Genomic DNA, 18370 nt, shown 5'->3' on the forward strand with positions numbered 1-18370 from the left:
ACACTACAGATTAATGTGTCGTATTTATACATTGGCCTCCACTCTAGCCAGGCCGTTCAGGCCTTCATTCCATCAGTGCTTACTGCACTATTACCAAACAGACACCCCAGTGTGCTTACTGCACTATTACCAAACAGACACCCCAGTGTGCTTACTGCACTATTACCAAACAGACACCCCAGTGTGCTTACTGCACTATTACCAAACAGACACCCCAGTGTGCTTACTGCACTATTACCAAACAGAAACCCCAGTGTGCTTACTGCACTATTACCAAACAGACACCCCAGTGTGCTTACTGCACTATTACCAAACAGAAACCCCAGTGTGCTTACTGCACTATTACCAAACAGACACCCCAGTGTGCTTACTGCACTATTACCAAACAGACACCCCAGTGTGCTTACTGCACTATTACCAAACAGACACCCCAGTGGGCTTACTGCACTATTACCAAACAGAAACCCCAGTGTGCTTACTGCACTATTACCAAACAGACACCCCAGTGTGCTTACTGCACTATTACCAAACAGACACCCCAGTGTGCTTACTGCACTATTACCAAACAGACACCCCAGTGTGCTTACTGCACTATTACCAAACAGACACCCCAGTGGGCTTACTGCACTATTACTAAACAGAAACCCCAGTGTGCTTACTGCACTATTACCAAACAGACACCCCAGTGTGCTTACTGCACTATTACCAAACAGACACCCCAGTGTGCTTACTGCACTATTACCAAACAGACACCCCAGTGTGCTTACTGCACTATTACCAAACAGACACCCCAGTGTGCTTACTGCACTATTACCAAACAGACACCCCAGTGTGCTTACTGCACTATTACCAAACAGACACCTTTGTCACGTCCTGACCAGTATAAGGGTTATTTGTTATTGTAGTTTGGTCAGGACGTGGCAGAGGGTATTTTGTTTATGTGGTTCGGGGTGGTGTTTTATGTAGTATGGTGTTTCATTTATTATTTCCGGTGTTTTTGGGGTTATGTTCTAGGTTTGTATTTCTATGTGGTCTCTAGTCTTTTGTAGTTCTTTGTCTAGTTTATTGGGGTTGGACTCTCAATTGGAGGCAGGTGTTTTCTAGTTGCCTCTGATTGAGAGTCCTATATATGGGTATGTGTTTGGTTAAGTGTTTGTGGGAGATTGTTTCTTGTTTTGCATGTGTGAGCCTGACAAGACTGTTTTGTTGTTCGTTCGTTCTTTGTTTGTTATTTTGGTGTTCTCTTGGTTTAAAATAAATACAAGATGAGCATCCACATTCCTGCTGCGTTTTGGTCCTCCATTCCCGACGACAACCGTTACAACCCTAGTGTTCTTACTGCACTATTACCAAACAGACACCCCAGTGGGCTTACTGCACTATTACCAAACAGAAACCCCAGTGTGCTTACTGCACTATTACCAAACAGACACCCCAGTGGGCTTACTGCACTATTACCAAACAGAAACCCTAGTGTGCTTACTGCACTATTACCAAACAGAAACCCTAGTGTGCTTACTGCACTATTACCAAACAGAAACCCTAGTGTGCTTACTGCACTATTACCAAACAGAAACCCCAGTGTGCTTACTGCACTATTACCAAACAGACACCCTAATGCTATTACTACGTGATGGATTACTGCCACTAGCAAAAGAGTGGAGACTTTTCTTTTTTCCTCAGAGAAACTTTTTATTTTTCTTCCTACCATATATTACATTTTTCACTTCAGCAGCACGATGCGATGTGATACAGAACAAACCGTCTGTTAATTTCAGATCAATTTGGCTGAGGGCGAGTCGGAAAAATTGATAGTTAAAAACTAGAACATCAAAGCCATGGCAGAGATAGTGCTTCATCAAAGCCATGGCAGAGATAGTACTTCTCAGTGGGAAAGACTGTGTTGTGAACAAGATGGCGTCGATAGACATGGCCACCTTGTTTCAAGCTCTTAGGCAAGTTTTTTAAATGTTATTTCTCACATTATTAGCCCAGAACCTTCTTTGCATTATTATATATGGCCGGAAAGATATTTCGGATATCAGAGAGGCATTTCAACCAGGAATATAACTTTCCTGAATTAGATCCTTTGTTCGTACCTTCCAAGGCGATTAAACTTATCCCAGAGGTTGCTCCAAGACTCAGGAGGCATGCACAACATTCACCACTTCCTTCAATATGTTCAGTGCCTGGACAGTAAAGTTGACTAGCTCAGGAATAGGATCTACTTCCAGAGAGACATCAGGGACTGTAACACTCTGTTTCACAGAATCTTGGCTCTCTCCAGATATACTGTCCCCGTCCATATAGCCAGCGGCTAGGAATAAAGAACTCTCCGGGAGGAAGAAAGGCGGAGGTGTATGTTTTGTGATTAACTACTCATGGTGTGATTGTGGTAACGTACAGGAACTCAAGTCCTTTTGTTCACCCAACATAGAATACCTCACAATCAAATGCCGACCGCATTACCTCCCATGAGTATATTCTTTGGTTATCGTCACAGCTGTGTATATCCAAATCAAGCCGATACCACAACGGCTCTCAAGGAACTACACTGGACTATGTGCAAACTGGAAACGGCATATTCTGAGGCTACATTTATTATAGCTGGGGACTTTAATAAGGCAAATCTGAGAAAAACGCTACCGAAGTTCTATCAACACATTGCCTGCAGTACTCGTGCTTCAAATACTCTCAACCATTGTTACTCTCCCTTCCGGAATGTTAACAAGGCCCTTTCCTGACCTCGCTTCGGCAAATCAAATAATGACTCCGTTTTGCTCCTCCCTTTCTATAGGCAGAAACTCAAACAGGAAGTACCTGTGTTAAGGTATATTCAATGCTGGTCTAACCAATCGGAATCCATGCTTCAAGACTGTTTTGATCAAGCGGACTGGGACATGTTCCGGGTTGCCTCAGAGAATAACATTGACGTATACACTGACACGGTGACTGAGTTCATCAGGAAGTGTATAGGGGATGTTGTTCCCACTGTGACGAATAAAACCTATCCAAACCAGAAACCGTGGATAGAAGGCAGCATTCACGCAAAACTGAAAGTGCGAACCACCGCATTTATCCACGGCAAGGTGACTGGGAATATCAAATACAAATAGTCCAGTTATGCCCTCTGTACGGCAATCAAACAAGCTAAGCGTCAGTATAGAGACAAAGTAGAGTCGCAATTCAATGGCTCAGACACGGGACGTATGTGGCAGAGACTCCAGACAATAACAGATTATAAAGGGAAAACCAGCCACGTCGCGGACACCGACGTCTTGCTCCAGGACAAGCTAAACACTTTCTTTGCCCACTTTGAGGATAACACAGTGACACTGGCCGCTCCCAAGGACTGTGAACTCTCGTTCTCCGTGGCCGACATGAGTAAGACATTTAAGTGTGTCACCCTGTAGCACTCACTTCTGTCATCATGAAGTGCTTTGAGAGGTTAGTTAAGGATCATACCACCTCTACCTTACCCGACACCCTAAACCTACTGCAATTTGCATACCGCCCCAATAGATCCACTAATGATGCAATCGCCATCGCACTGCACACTGCCCTATCCCATTTGGACAAGAGGAAAACCTATGTAAGAATGCAGTTTATTTCAATACAGCTCAGCCTTCAACACCCTAGTATCCTCCAAGCTCATCATAAAGCTCAGGCCCTTGGTCTGAACCCAACCCTGTGCAACTGGATCCTGGACTTCCTGATGGGCCACCCTCAGGTGTTGAAGGTAGGAAACAACACCTTCACTACGCTGTACCTCAACACAGGGGCCCCACAAGGGTGCGTGCTCAGCCCCCTCCTGTACTCCCTGTTCACCCATGACTGCGTGGCCAGGCATGCCTCCAACTCAATCATTTACATTTACGGCATTTAGCAGACGCTCTTATCCAGAGCGACTTACAAATTGGTGCATTCACCTTCAGATATCCAGTGGAACAACCACTTTACAATAGTACATCTATATTTTTTTTTTGGGGGGGGGTTAGAAGGATAACTATATCCTATCCCAGGTATTCCTTAAAGAGGTGGGGTTTCAGGTGTCTACGGAAGGTGGTGATTGACTCCGCTGTCCTGGCGTCGTGAGGGAGCTTGTTCCACCATTGGGGTGCCAGAGCAGCGAACAGTTTTGACTGGGCTGAGTGGGAACTGTGCTTCCGCAGAGGTAGGGGGGCCAGCAGGCCAGAGGTGGATGAACGCAGTGCCCTTGTTTGGCTGTAGGGCCTGATCAGAGCCTGAAGGTACGGAGGTGCCGTCCCCCTCACAGCTCCATAGGCAAGCACCATGGTCTTGTAGCAGATGCGAGCTTCAACTGGAAGCCAGTGGAGTGTGCGGAGGAGCGGGGTGACGTGAGAGAACTTCGGAAGGTTGAACACCAGACGGGCTGCGGCGTTCTGGATGAGTTGTAGGGGTTTAATGGCACAGGCAGAGAGCCCCGCCAACAGGGAGTTGCAGTAATCCAGACGGGAGATGACAAGTGCCTGGATTAGGACCTGCGCCGCTTCCCGTGTAAGGCAGGGTCGTACTCTGCGAATGTTGTATAGCATGAACCTACAGGATCGGGTCACCGCCTTGATGTTAGCGGAGAACGACAGGGTGTTGTCCAGGGTCACGACGAGGCTCTTAGCACTCTGGGAGGAGGACACAATGGAGTTGTCCACCGTGATGGCGAGATCATGGAAAGGGCAGTCCTTCCCCGGGAGGAAGAGCAGCTCCGTCTTGCCGAGGTTCAGCTTGAGGTGGTGATCCGTCATCCACACTGATATGTCTGCCAGACATGCAGAGAAGCGATTCGCCACCTGGTTATCAGAAGGGGGAAAGGAGAAGATTAATTGTGTGTCGTCTGCGTAGCAATGATAGGAGAGACCATGTGAGGATATGACAGAGCCAAGTGACTTGGTGTATAGCGAGAATAGGAGAGGGCCTAGAACTGAGCCCTGGGGGACACCAGTGGTGAGAGCACGTGGTGCGGAGACGGATTCTCACCACGCATCCTGGTAGGAGCGACCTGTCAGGTAGGATGCAATCCAAGAGTGAGCCGCGCCGGAGATACCCAACTCGGAGAGGGTGGAGAGAAGGATTTGATGGTTCACAGTATCAAAGGCAGCAGATAGGTCTAGAAGGATGAGAGCAGAGGAGAGAGAGTTAGCTTTAGCAGTGCCGAGAGCCTCCGTGACACAGAGAAGAGCAGTCTCAGTTGAATGACCAGCCTTGAAACCTGACTGATTTGGATCGAGAAGGTCATTCTGAGAGAGATAGCAGGAGAGCTGGCCAAGGACGGCACGTTCAAGAGTTTTGGAGAGAAAAGAAAGAAGGGATACTGGTCTGTAGTTGTTGACATCGGAGGGATCGAGTGTAGGTTTTTTCAGAAGGGGTGCAACTCTCGCTCTCTTGAAGACGGATGGGACGTAGCCAGCGGTCAAGGATGAGTTGATGAGCGAAGTGAGGTAAGGGAGAAGGTCTCCGGAAATGGTCTGGAGAAGAGAGGAGGGGATAGGGTCAAGCGGGCAGGTTGTTGGGCGGCCGGCCGTCACAAGACGCAAGATTTCATCTGGAGAGAGAGGGGAGAAAGAGGTCAAAGCATAGGGTAGGGCAGTGTGAGCAGGACCAGCGGTGTCGTTTGACTTAACAAACGAGGATCGGATGTCGTCGACCTTCTTTTCAAAATGGTTGACGAAGTCATCCACAGAGAGGGAGGAGGGGGGAGGGGGAGGAGGATTCGGGAGGGAGGAGAAGGTGGCAAAGAGCTTCCTAGGGTTAGAGGCAGATGCTTGGAAGTTAGAGTGGTAGAAAGTGGCTTTAGCAGCAGAAACAGAGGAGGAAAATGTAGAGAGGAGGGAGTGAAAAGATGCCAGGTCCGCAGGGAGGCTAGTTTTCCTCCATTTCCGCTCGGCTGCCCGGAGCCCTGTTCTGTGAGCTCGCAATGAGTCGTCAAGCCACGGAGCAGGAGGGGAGGACCGAGCCGGTCGGGAGGATAGGGGACATAGAGAGTCAAAGGATGCAAAAAGGGAGGAGAGGAGGGTTGAGGAGGCAGAATCAGGAGATTGGTTTGAGAAGGATTGAGCAGAGGGAAGAGATGATAGGATGGAAGAGGAGAGAGTAGCAGGAGTGAGAGAGCGAAGGTTGCGACGGCGCAATACCATCTGAGTAGGGGCAGAGTGAGTAGTTTTGGAGGAGAGCGAGAGGGAAAAGGATACAAGGTAGTGATCGGAGACTTGGAGGGGAGTTGCAGTGAGATTAGTAGAAGAACAGCATCTAGTGAAGATGAGGTCAAGCGTATTGCCTGCCTTGTGAGTAGGGGGGGATGGTGAGAGGGTGAGGTCAAAAGAGGAGAGGAGTGGAAAGAAGGAGGCAGAGAGAAATGAGTCAAAGGTAGGCGTAGGGAGGTTAAAGTCACCCTGAACTGTGAGGGGTGAGCCATCCTCAGGAAAGGAACTTATCAAGGCGTCAAGCTCATTGAACAATCATCAAGTTTGCAGACGACACAACAGTGGTAGGCCTGATTAGCAACAATGACGAGACAGCCTACAGGGAGGAGGTGATGGCCCTGGCAGAGTGGTGCCAGTAAAATAACCTCTCCCTCAACGTCAACAAATTGAAGGAGCTGATCGTGGACTTCAGGAGACAGCAGAGGGAGCACGCCTCCATCTACATTGATAGGGCCGCAGTGGTGAAGGAGAAAAACTTCAAGATTCTCGACGTACACATCACTGACAATCTGAAATGGTCCACCCACACATAAATTCGGCTTGGCCCATAAGACCCTCACAAACGTTTACAGATGCACCATTGAGAGCATCCTGTCAGGCTGTATCACCACCTGGTACGGCAACTGCAACGTCCGCAACCGCAGAGCTCTCCAGAGGCTGGTGCAGTCAGCCCAACGCATCACTGTCATAAAGGCAAAGGGTGGCTACTTTGAAGAATCTCAAATATAAAATATATTTTGATTTGTTTACACTTTTTTTAGTTCTTACATGATTCCATATGTGTTATTTCATAGTTTACATGTCTTCACTATTATTATACAATGTAGAATAGTAAAAATAAAGAAAAACCCTTGAATGAGTAGGTGTGTCCAGATTTTTGACTGGTACTGTATATATTTTTTTTATACTCTGGACTCCAACAATGCTCGTCCTAATATTTAACATTTTCTTAAATCCATTCTTTTACTTTTAGATTTGTGTATTGTTGTGAATTGTTAGATACTACTGCACTGTTGGAACTAGGAACACAAGCATTTCGCTACACCCACAATAACATCTGCTAAATATGTGTATGCGACCAATAATATTTGATTTGATTTGTTGCCAAACACATTATATTCTACTCATTAATGAAGAAGAGAGGAGAGGGGAGGAGGGGAGGAGAGGGGAGGAGGGGCAGAAGAGAGGAGAGGGGAGGTGGAGAGGAGATGGGAGGAGGGGCGGAAGAGAGGAGAGGAGGGGAGGGGAGGAAGAGAGGAGAGGGGAGGAGGGGCGGAAGAGAGGAGATGGGAGGGAGAGGGAGTGAGAGTGAGAGGTTTGAGGAAATGGGGTATAAGTTATTAGTTTCATGTTTTATAGCCAAAATAATATACTGATACACAGTGTATAATGTAGTGAGGCATAATGCTATGAACTCCCCATAGGCTTGTTAGTCCCAGTGTTGTCATCTCAGCTTTATAACATCACAGCTCAATCTTTATATTCACTCATTAATGAGGAAGGGGGGAGACGGGAGAGAGAGGAGGAGAGCGGAGAGGGGATGGAGAGGAGAGAGGGGGAAGAGGAGAAAGGGGGAAGAGGGGAGAGGATAGAAGGGGAGTGGGGAGAGAGGAGAGGGGAGAGAGAGGAGAGGGAAGAAGAAAAGAGAAGTGAGGAGAGGAGAGGGAGAGGAGAGGAGAGAGGGGGAAGAGGGGAGAGGATAGGTGGGGAGAGGGGAGAGAAGAGAGTGGAGAGAAGATGGGGAGAGAGGAGAGGGAAGAGAGGAGAGGGAGGAGAGAGGATAGAGGAGAGAGGGGAAGAGGGGAGAGTAGAGAAGGGGAGAGAAGAGGGGAGAGAAGAAGGTTTGGAGAGAGGATAGGGGAGAGAGGAGAGAGGGGAAGAGGGGAGAGTAGAGAAGGGGAGAGTAGAGAAGGGGAGAGAAGAAGGGGTGGAGAGGATAGGGGAGAGGGAAGAGAGAAGAGGGTGGTAAGGGTGAGAGATTTGGGGTATAACTCATTGTTTTCATAAATGACATCTGTTTCATGCTGATACACTAGTAAATAGTATGAAGCAGAATGTTTTGAACCGATAAACTCACCAGCCTAATTTGTACTCTAGCTAACTATCCTAGCTAACTATCCTAGCTAACTATCCTAGCTAACTATCCCAGCTAACTATCTTAACTAACTATCCAAGCTAACTATCCTAACTGCATTGTGAGTTGGTTGTATTGGGCTTTGCTTCTGTCCACACTTTTTAATTTCGGCATTCCTTCTGGTTTTCTAGTGTTTGTGCACTTGCACGTAAACGTGTGTGTGTGTGTGTGTGTGTGTGTGTGTGTGTGTGTGTGTGTGTGTGTGTGACAGAGAGTCTGATCACAGATTGATGATGTGTTTAGTGGAGTGTTCTTCACCAGATAGAGCGTATGTTATTCTATATTAAAGATGCCCCCTGGGATCTTAAGCACAACAAATTCGTAACATATCACATAAAATGGATGAAATAGTACACAATTGGATGACGTAGTACACAAAAAATGGGACCACCTTTGGGTTGTGAGCATCACTTTCAAAACTACAGGCTGAAGACTGCTTCTTTAATATATTAATTTCACTATGCCTCTTGATAGTTTCACATCCTTTGTCTTCCCTTGTGAATATCTTAGTTTGACTGTAAACATTTGTACTGTATGAATTTGTATGGCTGCGTTTTTCCCTGTACTTTTTCCATAAATGAGTTCACAGTGGTGTATGCTTTTCTCTTAGTACATGCTCCTTTGAGTATGAATGTGTGTGTATGTTAATAGGAGTTAATGTGTGTGTCTCACACACTCTCCTAAGATCTATTTCTAATGTACATACCTCCAGTGTTACGGTACAAGTATTGCACTTTTGATGTAGCCTCATTTTGACCAGCTAATAGCCTAACCACCGATCAAGCAACAATATGGACTTAACGCTCAAATCCTGTTGCTGCAGGACTATTTTGCTGCAACAATACAGGTCAAATTAAGATCCTACATCTGTAACAGCCTCTTGAAGTTAGATTCCATATGTTATAGCGGTGGAGGGCTGGGAGGCTCAGGGTGGGAAAAGAAACAGAATCTAATGAGCAGTAAAGATCACTGCATAAATTACCAGCCGTTGTCTCAGGCATTAGCTCTGGCCCTAAGTTAAATATTTGTCTTGACTCCAAAAGTACCGGAGCCTGTGAGAAGTTTTCTTTAACAGGAAAACAATTTCCCTCATACTGAAGTCTGTCTGAACGTAATGGTTGCGTCCCAAATGGCACCCTATTCCCTATGTAGTGCACTACTTTTGACCAGGCTCTGGTTAAAAGTAGTGTACTATGATATAGAGATTAGAGTGCCGTTTGGACACAGACGCAATCCTTTGGCCTTTTGTCCAGAGAGGATGGTTGTAATGCCAACACTGTTTACCCCCACTGCAGCACATGTTATTGTAGAAATAGTTGTTTCTCTGTGGAGCTGAGAGATAAAGAGAGAGGGGAGAGTTAGAGGGGGATATTTGAGAGAGGGGAGAGTTAGAGGGGGATATTTGAGAGAGTGGAGTAAGAGGGGGTTATTTGAGAGGGGGGAGTTAGATGGGGTTATTTGAGAGAGGGGAGTTAGAGGGGGGTATTTGAGAGAGGGAGTTAGAGGGGGATATTTGAGAGAGGGAGTTAGAGGGGGTTATTTTAGAGAGTGGGATATCTGAGAAAGTGTACTTAGAGGGGGTTATTTGAGAGAGGGGAGTTAGAGGGGGTATTTGAGAGAGTGGAGTTAGAGGGGGATATTTGAGAGAGTGGAGTTAGAGGGGTTATTTTAGAGAGTGACTGAGAAAGTGTCTTAGAGGGGGTTATTTGAGAGAGGGGAGTTAGAGGGGGTTATTTGAGAGAGTGGAGTTAGAGGGGGTTATTTGAGAGAGTGGAGTTAGAGGGGTATTTGAGAGAGTGGGATATCTGAGAAAGTGTACTTAGAGGGGGTTATTTGAGAGAGGGGAGTTAGAGGGGGTTATTTGAGAGAGTGGAGTTAGAGGGGGTTATTTGAGAGAGTGGAGTTAGAGGGGGTATTTGAGAGAGTGGAGTTAGAGGGGGTATTTGAGAGAGTGGAGTTAGAGGGGGTATTTGAGAGAGTGGAGTTAGAGGGGTTATTTGAGAGAGTGGAGTTAGAGGGGGTATTTGAGAGAGTGGAGTTAGAGGGGGTATTTGAGAGAGGGGAGTTAGAGGGGGTATTTGAGAGAGTGGAGTTAGAGGGGGTTATTTGAGAGAGGGGAGTTAGAGGGGGTATTTGAGAGAGGGGAGTTAGAGGGGGTATTTGAGAGAGTGGAGTTAGAGGGGTTATTTGAGAGAGGGGAGTTAGAGGGGGTATTTGAGAGAGGGGAGTTAGAGGGGGACATTTGAGAGAGTGGAGTTAGAGGGGTTATTTGAGAGAGTGGAGTTAGAGGGGGACATTTGAGAGAGGGGAGTTAGAGGGGGTTATTTGAGAGAGGGGAGTTAGAGGGGGACATTTGAGAGAGGGGAGTTAGAGGGGGGTATTTGAGAGAGGGAGTTAGAGGGGTTATTTGAGAGAGGGGAGTTAGAGGGGGTATTTGAGAGAGTGGAGTTAGAGGGGTTATTTGAGAGAGGGGAGTTAGAGGGGGTATTTGAGAGAGGGGAGTTAGAGGGGGTATTTGAGAGAGGGAGTTAGAGGGGGTTATTTGAGAGAGTGGAGTTAGAGGGGGTATTTGAGAGAGGGGAGTTAGAGGGGGTATTTGAGAGAGTGGAGTTAGAGGGGGTTATTTGAGAGAGTGGAGTTAGAGGGGTTATTTGAGAGAGTGGAGTTAGAGGGGTTATTTGAGAGAGTGGAGTTAGAGGGGTATTTGAGAGAGGGGAGTTAGAGGGGGTATTTGAGAGAGTGGAGTTAGAGGGGTTATTTGAGAGAGTGGAGTTAGAGGGGTTATTTGAGAGAGTGGAGTTAGAGGGGGTATTTGAGAGAGGGGAGTTAGAGGGGGTATTTGAGAGAGTGGAGTTAGAGGGGTTATTTGAGAGAGGGGAGTTAGAGGGGGTATTTGAGAGAGGGGAGTTAGAGGGGGTATTTGAGAGAGGGGAGTTAGAGGGGGTTATTGGAGAGAGGCGCGTTAGAGGGGATTATTTGAAAGAGGGGAGAAAGAGGGGAGATAGAGGGGGTTAGCTGAAGAAAAGAACCATCCATGATTTACTTCAGGAATAGATACTATCTGAATACATCTTGGGTCATCATCATCATCATGATTTCAGGCTCCGGTTAGAATGTGAGTAATAATAATGTAACATAATATGCTGCAGCTTCCGTTGATCCCTGTCTGTCCCAGATCAGTGTGTATTGGTGGGGAACAACACAACCCTCCCACTCAGACATATGGTAGCTGACAAACTGACAGACCATCATCTCTAGGGGAGCCTCAGTCAAACCAAACCACAGTCCTCCCTATGAATGTGACTGTGACTGACTCACACAAGTCCATAGGGGATGGGATGGCTGTTGGCCAACTTCTCTCCTCTCTCTGATTCTGTTCTTCAGTATGTGTTATGCTATGCTTTCTACTCTCCTTCCGTCTCTCTTTTCCTCTATCTCCTTCCCTCTCTCTCCTTCCCTCTCTGCTTCCCTCTCTCCTTCCCTCTCTCCTATCCTTCCTCTCTCTTTCCCCCTCTCCTTTCCTCTCTCTTCTTCCCACTATCTCCTTTCCTTTCTCCTTTCCTCTCGCCTTTCATCTCTCTCCTTCCCTCTCTTTTTCCCCCTCTTTCCTCCCCTCTCTCATTTCCTCTCTCTCCTTCCCTATTTCCTTTCCTTTCATTCCTTTCCTCTCTCTCTCCTTTCCTCTCTCCTTCCGTCTCTCCTTTCCTCTCTCTCCTTCCCTCTATCTCCTTCCCTCTCTCCTTTCCTCTCTCTCCTTTCCTCTCTCCTTCCCTCTCTCCTTCCTACTCTTTTCCTCTCTCCTTCTCTCTCTCCTTTCCTCTCCTTCTCTTTTTCCTTTCCTCTCTCTCCTCCCCTCTCTCCTTCCCTCTCCCCTTTCCTCTCTCTCCTTCCCTCTCTCCTTTCCTCTCTCTCCTTCCCTCTCTCCTTTCCTCCCTCTCTCCTCCCCTCTCCTTTCCCCGCTCTCCTTTCCTCTCTCTCCTTCCCTCTCTCCTTCCCTCTCTCCTTCCCTCTTCTGCCTCCTTTCTATCCTCCATTTCTTTCCTTGGATTGAGTCATCTTCTCTCCTCTTTCTCTCCTCCTCTCTCCTCTTTTCCTCCTCTTCGTGTCATGACATTCGGCCTGACACTTCTCCCTGTGGAATAAATCACACCTAAACAACCAGCCGTGGTCAACTTTATCTTCCCAGCTTGCCCGCCGCCCAGCCCCATTCCTCATGCCTGTCCAATATCCTGTGCTGTTCTTTTTGTTTATATTTAGCGTACTCTCTGAGCATTAAGAGGGCGTGGATCAGGGGCCTGACTACAAATCGATGGAGGAGGAGAAGTTTGGAGAGGCAGGAGGAGAGGCTGGTGAGGCAGGGTAGATAGGCTGGAGTGGCTAGAGGGGTAGGAGAGTCCGGCGCTGAGGAATATGGCTACCAGATGTCCACTGAAGTGACTGCAGTCCAGACCTTATCCACCGACATAGCCTCAGGCTTTGAGAAACAAAAAGGGATACTCTCCTCTCCCCTCCTCCCCTCTCCTCTTCTCTCCTATCTCCTCCCCACTCCTCTTCCCTCCTCCCCTCTCCTCTCCTCTCCCCTCCTCCCCTCCCCTCTTCTCTCCTATCCCCTCTCCTCCCCTCCTCCCCCTTCTCCTGTCCTCTCCTCTCCTATCTCCCCTCCTCCCCTCTCCTCTTCTCTCCTATCTCCTCCCCACTCCTCTCCCCTCCTCCCCTCTCCTCTTCTCTCCTATCTCCTCCCCTCTCCTCTCCCCTCCTTCCCTCTCCTCTTCTCTCCTATCTCCTCCCCACTCCTCTCCAATCCTCCCCACTCCTCTCCTCTCCTATCTCCCTTCCTCCCCTCTCCTATCCCCTCCTCTCCACTCCTCTCCCCATCTCCCCTCCCCTCTCCTCTTATCTCCCCTCCTCCTCTATCCCCTCCTCCCCACTCCTCTCCCCTCCTATCTCTTCCCCTCTCCTCTCCCCTCCTCCCCTCTCCTATCTCCTCCCCACTCCTCTCCTCTCCTATCTCCCTTCCTCCCCTCTCCTATCCCCTCCTCCCCACTCCGCTCCCCACCTCCCCTCCCCTCTCCTCTTATCTTCCCTCCTCCTCTATCCCCTCCTCCCCACTCCTCTCCCCACCTCCCCTCTCCTCCTATCTCCCCTCCTCCCCTCTCCTCTCCTATCCTCTCCTCCCTACTCCTCTCCCCACCTCCCCTCTCCTCTCCCTATCCCCTCCTCCCCACTCCTCTCCCCTCTCCTCTCCTATCCCCTCCTCCCCTCTCCTCTCCCCTCCTCCCCACCTCCCCACCTCCCCTCTCCTCCCCTCCCCTCCTCTCCTCTCCCCTCCTCCCCTCTCCTCTCCCCACCTCCCCTTTCCTCCTATCTCCCCTCCTCCCCTCTCCTCTCCTCTCCTCTCCTATCCCCTCCTCCCCACTCCTCTCCCCTCTCCTCTCCTATCCCCTCCTCCCCACTCCTCTCCCCTCTCCTCTCCTATCCCCCTCCTCCCCTCTCCCCCTCCTCCCCACTCCTCTCCCCACCTCCCCTCTCCTCCTATCTCCCCCCCCTCCCTCCCCTCCCCTCTCCTCTCCTCTCCCTCCTCCACTCCTCTCCCCTCTCCTCTCCCCCTCCCCCCTCTCCTCTCCCCTCCTCCCCACTCCTCTCCCCCTCTCTCTCCTATCTCCCCTCCTCTCCTCTCCTCTCCTCTCCCCTCCTCCCCACTCCTCTCCCCACCTCCCCTCTCCTCCTATCTCCCCTCCCCTCCTCCCCTCCCCTCTCCTCTCCTCTCCCCTCCTCCCCACTCCTCTCCCCTCTCCTCTCCTATCCCCTCCTCCCCTCTCCTCTCCCCTCCTCCCCACTCCTCTCCCCACCTCCCCTCTCCTCCTATCTCCCCTCCTCTCCTCTCCCCTCCTCTCCTCTCCTCTCCCCTCCTCCCCACTCCTCTCCCCTCTCCTCTCCTATCCCCTCCTCCCCTCTCCTCTCCCCTCCTCCCCACTCCTCTCCCCACCTCCCCTCTCCTCCTATCTCCCCTCCTCTCCTCTCCTCTCCCCTCCTCCCCACTCCTCTCCCCACCTCCCCTCTCCTCCTATCTCCCCTCCCTCCCCCTCTCCTCTCCTCTCCCCTCCTCCCCACTCCTCTCCCCTCTCCTATCCTATCCCCCCTCCTCCCCTCTCCTCTCCCCTCCTCCCCACTCCTCTCCCCACCTCCACTCTCCTCCTATCTCCCCTCCTCTCCTCTCCCCTCCTCCCCTCTCCTCTCCCCACCTCCCCTCTCCTCCTATCTCTCCTCCTCCCCTCTCCTCTCCTCCCCTATCCCCTCCTCCCCACTCCTCTCCCCTCTCCTCTCCTATCTCCTCCTCCCCACTCCTCTCCCCTCTCCTCTCCTATCCCCTCCTCCCCTCTCCTCTCCCCTCCTCCCCACTCCTCTCCCCACCTCCCCTCTCCTCCTATCTCCCCTCCTCTCCTCTCCTCTCCCCTCCTCCCCACTCCTCTCCCCACCTCCCCTCTCCTCCTATCTCCCCTCCTCTCCTCTCCTCTCCCCTCCTCCCCACCCTCCCCACCTCCCCTCTCCTCCTATCTCCCCTCCCCTCCTCCCCTCCCCTCCCCTCTCCTCTCCTCTCCCCTCCTCCCCACTCCTCTCCCCACCTCCCCTCTCCTCCTATCTCCCCTCCTCTCCTCTCCTCTCCCCTCCTCCCCACTCCTCTCCCCTCTCCTCTCCTATCTCTTCTCTCCTCAGTGTGGCTCTAGGACTAACAGTTCATAGGCTACATTCTTCTGGTTACAAAGAGATGAATTTGTACCAAGACTAAACTCCCAAAACATTCCTAAAATGAACAGTTTATTTACTCAACGGGCTATTTTTATTGTTATCAACAATTAGGCAAATCCCCCGAGTCCTTCTCAATGTGGTCGAGTTTAAAAGCAGGGCTTTTCTTCTGTTTGTGTGCATTACAACGTTTTAGTAGTTTTTTGTGGAAAAAATCATTATGCAAACACAAAGCTAGGACTCCCTTTGGGCAGATAAAGGTTGTTCTATTTCCTGTTAACAAAAGACACTGCTACAGTAAGGCAGTGAGAGCTGGCCTGACCGCAACCCACGTGGTTCTGTAACGCAACACCAATCCTACTATGACAGATGCAGATTTCTGTCAAATTGTAAAATGTGAGCAGCGAGCAGGCATTTGAAATAAGATTACATAATTAATGAAATGAATCAAATTATTGTACATCTTCCTGATTGGTTATGTAACTAGAGATCCCTGGGAAATGTTTTCAGATTCTTGACCCTCAGTTACTTCCTGCCCACGCGAGTCAGAGAGAGACAAGCTTCCCCTCCCTACCCCATGGCAGGAGACAGAGGTCCAGGATGTCAGGTTAGCAATGTACCGTTAACAATATTGTGTAGAGTACTGTATGCTGAAAAGATGGCCCATTTGTTGAGCTTTTTATTTACTGAGGCTAAATGCTTTAGTCAGGGTCACAGGTTCTAGTGTCATCTTGATATGACAATGGGCTTCAGGATACAGCCCCACTCCTCTCCCAGTGCAGGCTAAGCTGCTGCTCTCCTCCACTGACCTGTGGATCTGCTGGCCATTGGTTTGACAGACAACAGGAGGGGGAGACAGACAACAGGAGGGGGAGACAGACAACAGGAGGGGGAGACAGACAACAGGAGGGGGGGATACAGTCAACAGGAGGGGGAGACAGACAACAGGAGGGGGGAGACAGACAACAGGAGGGGGGGAGACAGTCAACAGGAGGGGGAGACAGACAACAGGAGGGGGGATACAGTCAACAGGAGGGGGGAGACAGACAACAGGAGGGGGGATACAGTCAACAGGAGGGGGAGACAGACAACAGGAGGGGGAGACAGACAACATGAGGAGGGAAACAGAGAGAGTCATTTGGGAGGTCACAGAAGGCTAGTTTGTGTGTGTCATGTTCGAATACCTGTCAGTCATGGGTCAACAAGGATAACTCTTTCTCTGCCCCTACCCTCCCGCTCTCTCTTTCTCTCTTTCTCACTCTCTCTTTCACGCTTTCTCCCTCCCTCCCTCCCTCCCTCCCTCCCTCCCTCCCTCCCTATAGTTCAGTGTTTCCATTAGCCTGTGTGTCTCAGGAGCAGTGTAGCTCAAAGGCATCGTCACAACGTAAACAGTCCTTTCCCTCCGCCGGCCTTATCAGCTCTTCACACTCTGCCCTTCCTCAGGATGTCTGTCCTGACAGGGCCCGACACAATCACACCCACCTCACCACTCCAGACAGGGAGTGAGAGCTGGTCTGACACACCCCCTGAGAGCTGGTCTGACACACCCCCTGAGAGCTGGTCTGACACCGCCCCTGAGAGCTGGTCTGACACCCCCCCTGAGAGCTGGTCTGACACACCCCCTGAGAGCTGGTCTGACACACCCCCTGAGAGCTGGTCTGACACCCCCTGAGAGCTGGTCTGACACACCCCCTGAGAGCTGGTCTGACACACCCCCTGAGAGCTGGTCTGACACCCCCCCTGAGAGCTGGTCTGACACACCCCCTGAGAGCTGGTCTGACACACCCCCTGAGAGCTGGTCTGACACACCCCCTGAGAGCTGGTCTGACACACCCCCTGAGAGCTGGTCTGACACCCCCCTTGAGAGCTGGTCTGACACACCCCCTGAGAGCTGGTCTGACACACCCCCTGAGAGCTGGTCTAACACACCCCCCTGAGAGCTGGTCTGACACACCCCCTGAGAGCTGGTCTGATACACCCCCTGAGAGCTGGTCTGACACCCCCCCTGAGAGCTGGTCTGATATGTGGATATGGATATATGACAAACCCCGGCCAGATCACTAAATCAAACAGGAACCAGGGAAATTAATCTCTGTGAGTGTGTGTCCCTCTCAGGGGGGTTGTGTGTCCCACTCTGTGAGTGTGTGTGTCCCTCTCTGAGAGTGTGTGTGTCCCTCTCTGTGAGTGTGTGTCCCTCTCTGTGAGTGTGTGTGTCCCTCTCTGTGAGTGTGTATCCCTCTCTGTGAGTGTGTGTGTCCCTCTGTGAGTGTGTGTATCCCTCTCTGTGAGTGTGTGTCCCTCTCAGTGAGTGTGTCCCTCTCTGTGAGTGTGTGTGTCCCTCTCTGTGAGTGTGTGTGTCCCTCTGTGAGTGTGTGTATCCCTCTGTGAGTGTGTGTATCCCTCTCTGTGAGTGTGTGTCCCTCTCTGTGAGTGTGTGTCCCTCTCTGAGAGTGTGTGTCCCTCTCTGAGAGTGGGTGTCCCTCTCTGAGAGTGGGTGTCCCTCTCTGTGAGTGTGTGTGTCCCTCTATGAGTGTGTGTATCCCTCTCTGTGAGTGTGTGTCCCTCTCTGAGAGTGGGTGTCCCTCTCTGAGAGTGGGTGTCCCTCTCTGTGAGTGTGTGCATCTCTGTGAGTGTGTGTCCCTATCTGAGAGTGAGTGTCCCTCTCTGAGAGTGTGTGTGTCCCTCTCAGGGGGTGTGCAGACTTTGTAATAAAGTGGCTTGGTAATAGTGCCAAAGTCTCTGGGGTCTGCTCCAGTCCCGCCTGAAGAATTAATGCAGGGGGAGATAAGAGATAGAGCTGTTTAAACTGTGTGTGTGTGTGTGTGTGTGTGTGTGTGTGTGTGTGTGTGTGTGTGTGTGTGTGTGTGTGTGTGTGTGTGTGTGTGTGTGTGTGTGTGTGTGTGTGTGTGTGTGTGTTAGAGCTGTGTTTGATGGATGGTGTTTAAACATTGACTCTTTGCCCTATCTACACTCATGATTGGACTGGTGAGTGTTGGGAGTTCAACACAGGGGTGGCTATATTTCCCAGGACCGGATAGAGAGAGGACGTGGAGATGGTGGGTGTGTGTGGACAGCAGACAGCCTTGTGTTGAGGTCACTTTACAGGGAGAGATGGCTAGAAGGAGAGAGATACATTCCTTCATAGCAGAGCAGCTCTTAGACAACACACACACACACACACACACACACACACACACACACACACACACACACACTGTGGCAGTGTTGTTTGGCTTGTGTGTTTCTAGGTACTATTCTTTGTTGGTCTCATTTT

The 18370-nt window shown here is 50.2% G+C and overlaps 1 protein-coding gene across 4 annotated transcripts in view; it reads left to right on the forward strand.

Annotated features, from left to right (window-relative positions):
- Positions 1 to 18370, forward strand: part of LOC123724411 (KN motif and ankyrin repeat domain-containing protein 2) — a 115245-nt gene that overhangs the window by 50497 nt on the left and 46378 nt on the right. The gene's annotated exons all lie outside the window — the stretch shown is intronic.

The sequence above is a fragment of the Salmo salar genome, chromosome ssa10 (genome assembly GCF_905237065.1).
Source record: "Salmo salar chromosome ssa10, Ssal_v3.1, whole genome shotgun sequence".
NCBI lineage: Eukaryota > Metazoa > Chordata > Actinopteri > Salmoniformes > Salmonidae > Salmo > Salmo salar.